The sequence below is a fragment of the Acartia tonsa genome, chromosome 6 (genome assembly GCF_053477335.1).
Source record: "Acartia tonsa isolate MP-2025a chromosome 6, ASM5347733v1, whole genome shotgun sequence".
NCBI lineage: Eukaryota > Metazoa > Arthropoda > Copepoda > Calanoida > Acartiidae > Acartia > Acartia tonsa.
This window is the reverse complement of record NC_137265.1, coordinates 47,445,077-47,459,545: the sequence shown is the minus strand read 5'-3', so window position 1 is coordinate 47,459,545 and position 14,469 is coordinate 47,445,077. Positions and strand designations below refer to the sequence as shown.

General features: G+C 30.9%; 1 protein-coding gene across 49 annotated transcripts in view; it reads right to left on the bottom strand.

The window, feature by feature from the left end:
- shot (dystonin-like protein short stop) overlaps positions 1-14,469 on the bottom strand; it is a 347,219-nt gene that overhangs the window by 131,363 nt on the left and 201,387 nt on the right. The window lies entirely within an intron of this gene.

Here is a 14,469-nt window from a genome sequence, read left to right as displayed (position 1 = left end):
TGGGAGCCTATTTATTGTCCATTGTCTTATCCCTTAAGATCCCTGGCGGCGCTCATGGACATTCTGCTGATGATAACACATGACATACGGAGAAGCTTCGCTCCTCAAAATCCTATAACTGTCCCTACTGCTTTGTTCCAAGCTTTATCCTATTAAGTTTGGAATTCTGATTTAACTTTGATGGGGACGTGATACAATGTATTTTTTGGCCAAAACCGACAACATTTTATTTAAGATTTATACAGCATGTACATTACTATATTTAGATTAAACCATAAACAGAATTCAAGCGGTCAACTGCCGTTACTGTAATACCAAAAACTGAAGCAATCCTTTTTAATAAAAATCTGTGCTCTATTTTTAGCCCTCTGGAATACTGAAATATTCAGTTATTTGTACAGAATGTACAATTATATAAAAAAAAAACAGATAACTAAAAGTTTTAAGGCTTCCTGCATTAACAAACGAAAAAAACCACAGTATTATAATTTGGATTCGTTGGTACCGAATTAAAGATAATATTAGAAATTATATCAGGAAATCTGTAAAATCCTATAGAAATTTAAATCATATTTATGCTTGAACTATTGAAAAATATTAGAACAATATTTCAAGCCTTTTCAAAGCTCATATACTCACTGCATGAGGCCTTAAGTAAGTTTGGCATGTCAGAGGGCCTTTGAAGCATTATCCTATACATTTAAAAAGGGGCTTCCAAATCTCCCATCTCCCTTTAGTTTTGTTTGGATAGGAAAAAAATATACATACGATTGAAGAATTTATCAAATTTAGTATACAGCAATATAAAAAAGTTTCTCTTAATAATTGACATACCTAAAAAACAAAATAGAAAATTAATAATCAATATTGATACAAATCGTATTGTTTTTACTGTGTTGATCAAACTATAAGCTAATAGAAAAATTAACCTCCCACCAAAGAAATGGGGGAAATTTGAGCCATGCCAACCAATACAGAAAATTGATCCGCGCATTTTTTCCCCCCAACCCTAATCACCAAAGGAAATATTGTTGGTCAAATGGAGCGGATAATTGTCAGACACGATTTTCAAATTAAACACAGATTACAAATTTGAACGGTGATAAATTGATACATCGGGTGTTATGTTGATAATAGGGCATCAAAGGTGCTATGTTAGTTTTATTAGTTTTTACATTTTCTTTGACCGAGGCCGCCTTTTAAATACAATACTTTCAACTAAGATACTAGAAAGAGAAGGAATATGTTATAAAAAAAAACCTTAAACCATCCCAGGACCTATATAAAACTTTCTTAAAATGGTTTGATACCAAGCCATTTTAAGATGTAAAATTTATCATTGGTAGCTTGTATATTAAATGTTTATAAAAAGAAATTTAACTATAATCATTACCTTCCTAACTGGCAAAAAAATTGTGCATGTTTAGTCATATATATCTTTTTTAATTAATATCAAATAATCAGCTGGGCTCTAAGTGTCATTTTTTAGAACCACCCTTGCAAAGAATTCTTTCAAGTTTGTTATGAATTCACTTCCACAAAATTTTTCATATTCACAAAAAGAAAAATTGCAAATAAATAAGAGAGGGAAATAATACTGAAAGTAAAGCAAAGGAGAAGTTTGTGCTGTTGCAATAATTCGCGGTTCTGTTTACAAGTGCGGAAGTGAAATCACACCTTTAGGTTTTGACCTTGAGGCAAAAGTGTCCCCTAAGTGTACATGTGTGTGTGTGTGTGTGTGTGTGTGTGTGTGTTTTCAATGGCCCGTTATATTCTAAAACCAACAGAGAGAAAGATGTATATGATGATGATCACAAAAGAGCCCAAAATTAACTCTGAATATCCAGGGAAATAAAGGGATAATACAATGGCCGATTAATTGATGTACATCTCCAATGATGATACACCAAATTAACCCTTCTGTAGAAAACAATTAGTGGTTGAAACGTTTGGATGCTTAACTTAATGAACCAACCAATCAAAAATCAATAGAAGTCCCCAAAGTTGTTAAGCCAATCAATAAAATAAAACTTTAGGGACTTGTGTAATAAACAGTCCAATGTCCCCTTCCTCCCTGCTTAATATCGCATTCAAGTGATTTGGTGTGAAAAAACCAGGGATGGACCAAAAAAATGCACATTATTCTATTAAAAAGTAAAGCTACTCGTTCAGGCAATAGCAGGGATTTTAAGGGATAATCCAATGGAGATAAAGAAATGTATATCCCTAATTATTGAAAGTTTAGACATTGCTAGATTGAACCTAACAATCAAATAGAAGAATCCAAAATTTCAGAACAAATGAGAGAATGTATTTATAAAGCTTTGGGTACTTTAGTATAGATTCAAGTCAAATGTCCCCTCCCTCCCTGTATAATAGTGTTATCATAATGAAAAAGAGAGAAATGGGGGGGGGGGATAAAAATAAGATAAAAAGGAGAGATCCAATCGTATTACAGACAGCTTTCCGCGGACTAATTAAAAGATTTAAACCAGTTTTGGTTGCCCCGAGAGGCCGAAGTCCCGGGATAAAAAAAACTGGTATAAATTTTATTATTTATATTTATTTTTCGTGGAAAATTGTCTGTAATTCTGTCCTGTACATGATTTACAGTACGGCTGAGAACCAGTTCTAATCCAGCGGATATTAATCGGTTTCGAAGCCATACTGGAATGAGTGTTAATTGACACATCTCTCTTGTCTATTTTTAGACCTTAGATAATCATATTATGGGCCATATCATTTTAACACAATACATCTTCAAATTAACTTCAGGAATATAGCACGTAAAGAAACACTATTTTGTATTTTATTGCATGCTGTAATTGTTATTTTTAATGAAGGCAAGGATCTAAAGGGATAAGAAATAGCCGAAAAATTTATTTACATCCCAAATGAAGATACACAAATTTACCCCTCTATAGATTACAATTAGTGGTTTAAACATATGAACTCTCAACTTAATAAATCAACAAATCAAAATACACTGAAGTTCACTAATAAGAAAACGTTTTTATAAAACTTTGGGGACTAATGTAAAGGTTGTGATTGGGTCGTACAAACCTAGAGTTACATTTTTCAAAAATAACTATATTCTATCAAAATTGGTTTACATAAGTTTATCGTCCATTGTCTTATCCCTTAAAATCCCTGTATTTTCAACTTATTTATATATCCTTTTACTGTAGTAGGTATTAATCTAATCAAGTTGCCCTTTTTTGAATAAGTTCCAAGAGCTATGCTAGATTACATGAATACAGGGATAGGACACTTGCTCAAAAATTAATTTTCTCCAAAATCATAATGTAGGTTGGGAGATGAAAAAGGGGAAGAAAATTATTATCCACAAATATTTCAATATTTCCCTGTATCCATGAGCAGATTATGACAACAAAGCTCCTAATAAATGATCCCAAAGCCTTATCCTTATTCATCAAGGGTTATATACATCAAAACTAACTTTTGAAGACAAAAAATTTGCAAGAAAAAACACTTCTTCTTAATCTTAACATTGTATTTCTTTATTCGAAATATATTGTACAATTACTCGCAAAAACTGTATTTAGTAAAAAGGCAATATAGTTTTTGTTCCGATTAAAATTCAAACCTTTAAGTAAAGAATCTTTGATATTTATAACCACCCCTCCCCCCTAAACCAATCATTACAAACAAACAAATATGGTTATCCTTAAGTACTTGCATAAAATATCATAGAATAAAGGAATAGTTTTTCTTCAGGTAAAAAATCCCTATCTAACCTTTTATGAGGTTATTTTCAAAGATATAAAGGTATAAGACAATGGCCGATAAATCTAAAATGATAATAAACAAAATTGCCCCTTCTGTAAATTAAAATTAGTGGTTGAAACGTGTGATCACTCAATTTAATGAAACAACCAATCAAAATTCACTGAAGCCCCCAAATTGTTTAAGCCAACGAACAAGAAAACGTTAATGTAAAACTTTGGGGACTGGGTTATTTTGATAATAAAGTTCTTTTTGATTTTAAGCATATATTGATTAGTAAAATAAACATTTTTGATAAATTAAGTGGCAGTTATACAAAAGGTGTGGTACTTTACAGGGATGAATGAACAATCCTATGTAATATTATTCATTTGGTAGCTTATAATTGTGAGTAAATGAAAGAAAAGAAGAAAAATTTCATGATTCAAAAATTACAAAATCAGTTTAGATTAAAACAATGTCTATTTATTCTTTAGTTAAAATCACTTTTTAAGAACGAAATAAAATTTTAGAAAAATTCCAAGTTTTAATAATAAAAACTACTACTGGTCTCCAAAGAATATTTACATGCTCTCTCATTCGGCTGACATTGGGGACTTTTATAGGATTTAAAATTAGTGTACAAACTTTTTCACCAATAATTTGATTTACTGGGGTGTACATCAATATATAGTCTTATTCCTTAAGATGCATGATTATTTCCATCTGTACTGTAAGAATTTTTATTACAATAATATTGGTATTGGTAAGGTATTCTTTTTCTTTGTTGATATTGCAAATTAAAATTAAAATATTCCGGCGGCATAATAATTATTCTTCATGACTAGTCATACTCGGGTCAGGGATGGGAATATTTTATCCAAAGAAAAACTTAGTCAAAAAATAAAGAATTGATCTAAAGGGACAAGACAATGGCCGATAAATTGAAGATCTACAAAATTACTCCTTCTGTAGATTAAAATAAGTCGTTGAAACATTTGAACACTGAACTTAGTAAACCAACCAATCAAATTTCTGTAAAAGTCTCAAAAGTTGTTAAGCTAACGAATAAGAAAACGTTATTATAAAACTTAGGGGACTAGTGTAATAAACAGCCCTTGGTCCCCTCTCTCCGTTGTATTGATGTCTTGAATCAAAAAATAAAATAAGTTTGAAGAAAAACAAAACAGATATAGGAGGTCCCATTGGGTTGATTTTTATCAGGAATAGTTCATATATATCTTGTCATCGTTTTAGGCTATTTTCATACCAATAGGCCCATAGAGGCTTAGGTAAACTTAAATTCATAAAAAAATGTTAAAATGATTTTTTTACTAAAATTTTATCCTATTCCACGATAGTAGCAAATGTTCAGACTCGTGGCTAGATAAATTATGTAAATTTTGATGACGTAGCTACTTTATAATTTAGGTATATACTATATACATCAGTACATTGAGGGTGTAGAAATATTAGAGTAAAGCACTAGAGGGAGAATTTGAAAGGGTTATATAACTGTATCTCCCATCGCAACCACCTTGTGCAACCTTTCTAATGGGTCATTGAAAATCAACCATTGGTGAAACTTATATTAACACAGCCAAGTAGCAGAAAATAATTTAGAAGCAGACGAAAGAGGTCTTTTAAAAATGAAGGGAGGTAGTTGTCTATATTTAAATCTATCCTATAGATCTGTTGTAGAAGTGATGACAATATACATATAAGTTACAATAGAATTAAGGAGTAGCATCGCTATTAGACTATATAAGTTTGAAGGAATTTTAATTAATATAATAGATTTGAAATCTGCATGAAATTTTAAGGTTTTTTTTTATAAAATTCGTTTTTTATATAATTCTTTATTTAAAGGCGCAAATACGATTTAAGTTAATTAATTTTGACATCTGTGATTAGTGGATTGAAAACTATCTGCGCTCTGATTGGAGAAGCTTAAGTGTCGTACATCATTCAACCAATTAGAGCGCGGGTAGGTTTCAATCTAGCTTTCCTAATGGTCAAAATAAATTAACTTAAATCGTATTTGCGCCGTTAAATAAAGAATTAAATAAAAAACGAATTTAATAAAAAACCCTTAAAATTTTATGCAGATTTCAAATCTACACACTTTTCCTCAACAGTTTAGCGGATTTATGACCAACACGCAACAAGCGGTCAATGGATCCTATAAATAGACATATTTGCAAAGTCAAAACTGGTTTTAGCTAAATTGTATCTGCTCCTTCTTCCGGATTATAGAATTTTAAAGAATTTGACTAAAAATGTGTGATGAGTTGACTTTAAAATAGCCTTTGATGTAAAATGTATATTACCTCTAACACATGAAAGCAGTAGTTGTTTTAAAAACTTTTTTTGTAGATTAATTATAACTCATGAAATTGTCGACGGCGGTACCTTCTGGTTTTAATTAATGCTTTTTTCTTCAAATTACCTTGAAATCTTAAACTTAGAAATTAAAAACAGTAATGAAAAATCAACATATCATTTAACTAAACAATTATGACAACATCCATAAAAGCGAAGCACTGAAACTGTAGGACAAACGGACATTAACACTTATATAGTATCAGAACTGAATAATCAGAATATAAATGTATAGGAGTCGAAGCAAAATTGTAAGTAAATTTGTTGAAAACTGCTTTACTTTCTAAATCGTACCTAATTACTGAAGGAATCACCATGCAAAGTTTGAAATCGATATGACATCTCTAACATGCCTAAATTAACGAAAAAAGCTATCCGTTTGTGAAGGACGTACGGACGGACCGACCCTAATTATAAAAAAGCTTCGCTTTTAAAAATACTGACAGAATTGATTTACAACATATTTACTGTTATTAAAAGCGAAGCTTTTCTATAGTTAGGGTCGGTCCGTCCGTACGTCCGTCTGTCCGTCAGTAAAAGTTAGATTTGAAGGTGGAAATGTTAGCTTTTTTAGTGGAACGGTTAGCTTTTTCCGTTAATTTAGAATTTTCCTATCGATTTCAAACTTTGCAAGGTTATTCCTGTAGTATTTAGGTACAACTTAGAGAAAGTGTAGCTACTCTAAAATCGTTACCAGAATTTCCGAACGCCCAATTTAAACTGTTGATTTAAAAAAAATTTAAAACAACATATTTTTATGTGATAAAATTATCCGATTGAACTGAATTTTGGGATACTTATTCCTAGGACAACAAAGTACAATGTTATAGGCGATGCATCTCTTTATCAAGTCCTAAAAATGTAATTATGCCCTTAAACATTATCTTGTATTCAAACCGTTTATAAAAAAATTTACTCATAATTTTGTTTAGACTTTAATAAATTTATATTCTGATTATTCAGTTCTGAAACTTTACAATTAATAATGTTCGTTTGTCCTACGGTTTCATAGCTTGGTTTTATGGATGTTTTCATCCTTGTTTATATAGAAACAATAAGCAATTTAACACTCGAATTTTGTATGAAAGACACAATAGTATGAGTTATCAAACACATAAACAATAGATTGTTGGAGAAATTAGACATTTAATTGATTATATCAAAGGAAAGTTATTAATAAGTATAGTCTAATTAGTTAAAAACTGAATAGTTCTTATACATTAAATAGTTTTACTATTAAGTAAATTTGTTGCAAAATACAACATACTGTTTAAGGACATTCCTACATTTTTAGGACTTTATTATAGATGTGCCTCGTTTATAACGTTGTACCTTGTTGTAGTATTTATTACAAAAAGGTTTAAAACTTATTGTAGAATTGCTATGCTTTCTAAATCGTACCTTACTACTAAAGGAATAACCATGCCAAGTATGAAATCAATAGGACAATTATAAAAGGCCTAAATTAATGATAAGAGCTATCCGTTAAGACAGACAGACCAATCCTTAATAAAGAAAATCTTTACTATTAAAATCAAGCATCAGAAAAAGTCTTGTTTTTTAATTATAATTATAGATCCACAACGACCAAAATCTTTGACCTATGTAGATTATGATCACATTTGAAAAAGGTTTTGCCATGTCTTAAATAAGATACAAAATTAAATAAAAATTGTTTTCAATTGCTAAATAATCTTTAATACACCAGACATTAATTTGATGTTAAATTAAAATATACTATATATATCTCTGTATAAAAAAAGCCCCTAGCATCTAGTTGGTCTGTTTTCTAAGGGGTAAGGCATAAAAATCATCCAGAGACTTAAATCTAAAAATCAAATAGCCTGAGCCCATCCTGGGTCCAATGTACGTGAAGCTTTCCTAGAGTGTAGAACTAAATCAGCTATCGAAATCTTAAGCTACAGATAAAATACATACTGATTACATACAAAACATATCAGATGATCATTATCAAATTTTTGTCAACTTTAATGCAATTAAAATTAAAAAGCATATACTTTACCTAGTAACTATTAAGTAATAAAATAGTAAATGAAGTGTATTGAAGTATATCTTTTAAAGTAATGTTTTTAAATGAACCTTTCGTGTCATATATTAACCTACTTACTGTTTCATTATATCAAAAGTTTATCCATATAAAATTTAAAATGGTTTAGAACAGAAAAGATAGACTTTTGTGTAATAAACGGCTAGGTATCTAATCAATTAGGATTAGTGCTTTTTATATCACTAATAATGCATAAAATAACCACTGTTATACATCCTAAATATGCAGTGTTGAAGTGTTAAAAATATTGTTTTAAAGCCTCAACAAATATGACAAAATTATATTTACAAGCTTTTAAACTATAAGATGATTTTTGATTAAAGGTTATTTTAAAGTCAAATAATCACATATTTTTATTAAAAATCTTTGAAATACTATAGACACGAAAAAGGAGCAGATACAATTTAGGTAAAACCAGTTTTGATTCAGCAAATGTGTATATTTATAAGATCCATTGACAGCTTGATGCGTGTTGGTTTTAAATCCGCTAAACTGTTGAGGAAAAGCGTGTCTATTATATTAATTAAAATTCCTTCAAACTTATATAGTCTAATCGCTATATTAAGTGAGAGGTTGCGTTACTCTAAAAAATGGAATGTTGTAAATCTCTTTTAGGTTTTGTTAATCAAGTTTCAGGGGGTTGGTCCACTTGAGAATAAAGGGTGATTCCTCCAATAATTCTTGCATAAAAATAAAGATAAAAGAAGTGAGACATGAAAGTTATGGCCCATGGCAAACAAAACAGTCTCTACTAGCCGTAGGGTAGCAGACTTCAAATACAATTTTTACCCCAGTTTTTTGCCGGAATTTCTAAAATCAAACATGGTCTGTTATTATCTTTGAAAAGGTATAATTCTTGAAAATGTATAATTCTAAGACTTGCGGAAAAATTATATTTTTCTTCAAATGAAATATCCCCCTCATTCTTATTCAGTAGAAAATAACTACCTAATTTCTTTGTCATACTATAATTAGTCTGCCAAAATTGGGATAAAATTCAAAATTAAAAAGTACTGTTATTCTTATATGACAAATCATAAAAAGTTCATCAAAATCAATAACATACAGAAATAAAATGATCTAAAATTCAATTATACCCCCTTCCCCTTAATATTGCCCAGCAAAGAATAAGCATTCGTCAATTTGGCAAGAAAACAATAACTCCCCCCCCCCCCTTCTTCAGACGTATTTTTAGAACCATTAAATGATGAGTGTATGTGCCATGTAAATTAAAGCGCCCCCCCCCCCCTAAAAGGCCCATATAGTCTAAAGCTGTCGCCTATATCCTGTTCAACCCCGAGACATGAGATTGACATCAAATAACAAAGTTTTTTTTGTCGAGTGTAGAGTATGAAATAAAAAAAGTACTGCAATTTCTGATATTTGCATCAGCATTATATCCTCCGATAAGCATATATCTATCTATCTAATAATTGCATTTAAAATGTATGACAATATATCGATATAACAACAAATCAACAACCTAACAGAGTATGAAAGTGATTTATTATGATGCTAAATTGGTTGCCGTATTTACTACGGTGGTGTTGGGAGGGTGTTCAACCCACTCCGCCAAAAAAAAATATTTTTGCCTAAATGAATCTCGTAGCTATTAGAGATTTTAAGGGATAAGACAATCGAAGATAAATCCCCAATTGTGATCAACTAAATTATCTCTTCTGTAGATTATTGGTGAAAAAGTTTGGTAACTGATTGATTGTACAAACTAATTGAGCACCCAAATATTAAGGAAAACTGTTTTTAAAACTTTGGATATCAGTATTATTTACAGTCAAATGTCCTCTCCCTCCAAGGAGCAAATAAAAATCATTAATATGTTAAGAATTGCTAAAGTGAAATTTGACAATTGAGCGGTTTTGTAAAAGCCCCGTGGGATGGGGTCTAGGGAGGACATCTGGGGGGATAACACTCAAGATGTGCGTGCGCTTCAACATGAAAAGAACATGCATTCTTAAAAATAGATTATAATGAGCTTTAGAAGTCACTACTTTTAAATCCTTAAGTCATAAAAATTATATTAGGTAAATGTTTTGATCCATTAAAAGCATATCCTTTAAATAATAATGAAAGTAAGTTGAATAACATGATAGAGAGTTTGTATTTGATTTCTAATTGTAGCTTAAATTTTAAAAAAGCTAAAGGTGTTTATGTGGCCTAATAGGTGTCCTTTTTTTCTGCATACATGATTTTATCCCCAATCAATTCATTTTACCTCATAATTGTCCATTTCTGTGTGTTTGTGTGTATGTGTGTGTGTGTGCAATGGTTGTGTAATATGTGAGTCATACAACATTCCTTGCAGACATACAGGGAGGAGAAAGGACAATGACGGATAAATTAATCTACATCTCTTTCTTACCCCAAAATATTAACTACCTATCAAATATCAGTAGTATTATAGGAGAATTGACATTGACAGTTAAATTAATCTAAGAACCTTTCTTCTCCCAATATTTTGAACCCAGATTTTTATAAATAGAATCTATAGCAGGATGGGGAGGAGATTGATTTATTATCCATAATCCTATCCCTTTTCCCTGATTAATTACAGATTAACCGTACTCCGAACATTTGTCAATATGTGTTCATCAAGGATTAGATAATCTACAAATAGATTAATTGACAATAACTGCAGCAAATTGATTTAACAATGTGATTGTCCCTTAATATCTTCTAAACAGCTTTCTGGAAAGCTGTATATGTTCCAAGGCAGGTTTTGTGCTATTTTTGAATGAACATGAGTAAAATATCAGAAATAATATTATAATTGAAATTAAGGTATTTTGTAGATAGTGGTTTCTTGTTGCAATATTAATTTGGAGTCACCCTGTACTTCGTATTGGCAGACAGAATGATTTTTAAAAGCGAAGCTTTTTAAAAGCGAAGCTTTTCTATAATTAGGGTCGGTCCGTCCGTCCGTACGTCCGTCCGTCCGTCCGTCCGTCACGGATAGCTTTTTTCCGTTAATTTAGACATGTTAGAATTGTCCTATCGATTTCAAATTTTGCATGGTGATTCCTTTAGTAGTTAGGTACGATTTAGAAAGCGTAGCAACTCTATAATCATTACTAAAATGTCCGTACGTCCATTTTAAACATGTTGATTTTTTTACTTTTTTAAATAGCTTTTTTCGTTAATTTAGGCATGTTAGAATTGTCCTATCGATTTCAAATTTTGCATGGTGATTCCTGTAAGAGTTAGGTACGAGTTAGAAAGCGTAGCAACTCTATAGTCATTACCAGAATGTCCGTACGTCCATTTTAAACATGTTGATTTTTTTACATTTTTAACAACAAATTTGTATGTGACCTAATTATCCGATTGGTCTGATTTTTGGTATACTGACTCCTGGGACAACAAAGTACAATATTATAAGCGAAGCAACTCTATAATCAGGTCCTAAAAATGTAAGTATGTCCATAATCATTATCCTGTATCAAGCAGTTTTTTAACAAATTTACTTACAATTTTGCTTTGACTCTTATACATTCGCATTCTGATTATTTAGTTCTGACATTATACAAGTGTTAATGTCCGTTTGTCCTACCGTTTCAGAGCTTCGCTTTTATGGATGTTGTCATCCTTGTTATCTGTTGACTTAAGGAGTCCCAAGTTGGTACAAAAAAGGATCCTTTTCCATACATACATACCCCAAAATCAAACAGTGGAATTTTAGTGGAGTTTTAGTAAAGTCCTAGAATGTTTTAAACTAAATAAATATTGCTTCTTAAAATTAATTTTTCCTTTCTAAATTTCTCCTTTTCTTATCAATGAAGAGAAAAGCTACTCTATAATTTGGTATCAAAATTAAAATCTATCTTGTTTATTGGCAGATTTCAAAGATTGAAGAACTCAAATTGCTTGAAACTTAGAATTTGCAATTGAAATGCTTAAACAAAAATCTTATAATTTGTTCATGTTTGGGTTTTGAAAATTGACAAAAATTTTCACTGTGGCTACTCTACAACTGACTCTTTTGTGTGCCCGTCTGTCTGTCTGTATGTCCCCCCCGGCCCCCCCCCCCTCCTCCCTTTCTGTTAGTTAGCCCACTTGTCACAGTTGATATAGTGAACGAATTTATATTTTATTATAGGCACCAAATATACAGTAAAGAACTACTTTAAAACCCTAAATAAACAAGGATATTGATGTCTACAAGTAGCGCAGCAACTCAGAAAGAGACTTTATTGAACTTTGATTGGTTGGTTCATTAAACTGAGTATTCAAACGCTTTTACCACTCATTTCAATCTACTGAAGGGGTTATCGGTCATTGTCTTATACCTTTGGATCACTGGCAGCAACTGTAATCTTTAATCAAAATGATGAGACAAAATGAAATATTTTCTTCCATCTATTATGCTTAAAAATTAAACATCACAGCATTTTATCAAAAATTGCGTATTTATAATGTTTACTTGACATTATATTCCTTACATTGATAAGGATAGAAAAAGGTCAAATTTGCTTGGCAAATTAAACTTTTTTGTGAATCATTTCTAGAACTGTAGTAATGTATGACTGTTAAATTTTTTATTCAAGTAGTTACATAAAATTATAATCTGCTTGCCTGTTACTTAAAATCTCCCCAACAGTTTATTTAACTTATTACCCATATGTACCAGGACGGAAGGGAAGTTACACTAGTCCCCAAAGTTTTATAATAACGTTTTATTAACATTTTTGGAACTTACATTAAAATTTAAATGGTTGGTTCCTTAAGCTGAGTGTCCAAACGTTTTAACCACTAATTGTAATCTAAAAAATGGTAATTATGTGTATCATCATGGGGGATGCCTATCAATGTATCCCTTTAAATCCCTGATATTTAACTATAAATTTTGGACCTTGAAATTGTCTAAAACAAACACAGGCATTACCTAAAGAAAGAAACATTGATGTATACCCCTCCCCCCCACCCATCTTTTTCTTATCAATAGTCTATTTAAGGTACTTTCTGGAATTTAAAAATCTAAAAATTCAATGTTAGGGGGGTATTGGACTGTAAATTTCACTAATACCCAAAATTTAAGCTCAAAAACTTTGGGTACTTTTATTTAACTCTGATTTGGGATATTGACAAGCTTATCCTCCATTGTCTTATCCCTTAAGATCCCTGATTTGAATAGAGTAGTAATATAAATAAAATGATTTTAAAGCAGAAAAAACTTATGTTTCAGATTGTCCTTTGGTGTAAAAAGTAATTTTAAGTACAATAAGCAAACATTATACACATCTTTGTATTTAAAATTTGCCATGTGCCACGTCTCTAACTGTTCTTTTAAAATAACTTTGGGGACTAAATACACATAACGTAATATTAAGAATTAGAAAACATAATAAACCAAAAGGAGCATTACATTCTTTGTTGATATCAATTACAAAATTATAATGTTCCGAATGACATTTAGAATTTTTTGTCATTGAAATAAAAGAAATTTGGGAAAGGGAAGTAAAATAGCCTAAAACCATACTGGACCCTATGTAAAGCTTCCCTTAAATGAAGAACTTCATTAACTCAGCAATCAGCAACAGACCAAAAATCTTTACTACTTTATATAATAACTACATGCTTATTAACAAAATATGATGTAATTGTTGTCAACAAAGAAAATTGCAATCTTAATATATGTTTCTTAAGATTTAAAATGGCAATAAATGCAATTTTGATTTTGAATGTATTATTTTTATACCAACATTACGACATGTTGTAAATATTATATTGATATTGATTGGGTTGGGGGGAATCCCCACACCCACTGCAAAGAGGGGAGAGGGCATCAATAATAATATCACTCATGTGCTATTGCAAGGTTATGTAGAAAGATAAACTTTGAGTTGATATTGTATCAACATTTGACTATAGATACTCATAATGAATTTTTTGGGATTTTTGCAGAAGTATCTATAGAAATAATATCAAAGTAAATATGAGACAAATTAGCAAGTTGTATAATATACACGACCTCTTTAATCAAATAGTAATGGGCAATGAGACATAATATATCTTGGGATAGAAGAAGATCAATGGCGTCCACAGAACTTTGCCAAAGGGGCATTTAGTCTTCTGAGGATGAAAAATAATATATATCCTTATACTAAAGTAACAGGATGTTTGTCTGTCTGTGTGTCTGTCTGTCTGTGTGTCTGTCAGTGTGTACCGAAGGATCTCGCTAACCGCTAAACCGATCGGGTTCTCCTTAACAGGGTAGATTCTCATATGTCCTGGGAAGGTTTTTAACTATTTTGGGGGAGGGTACTACCACCCTCCCA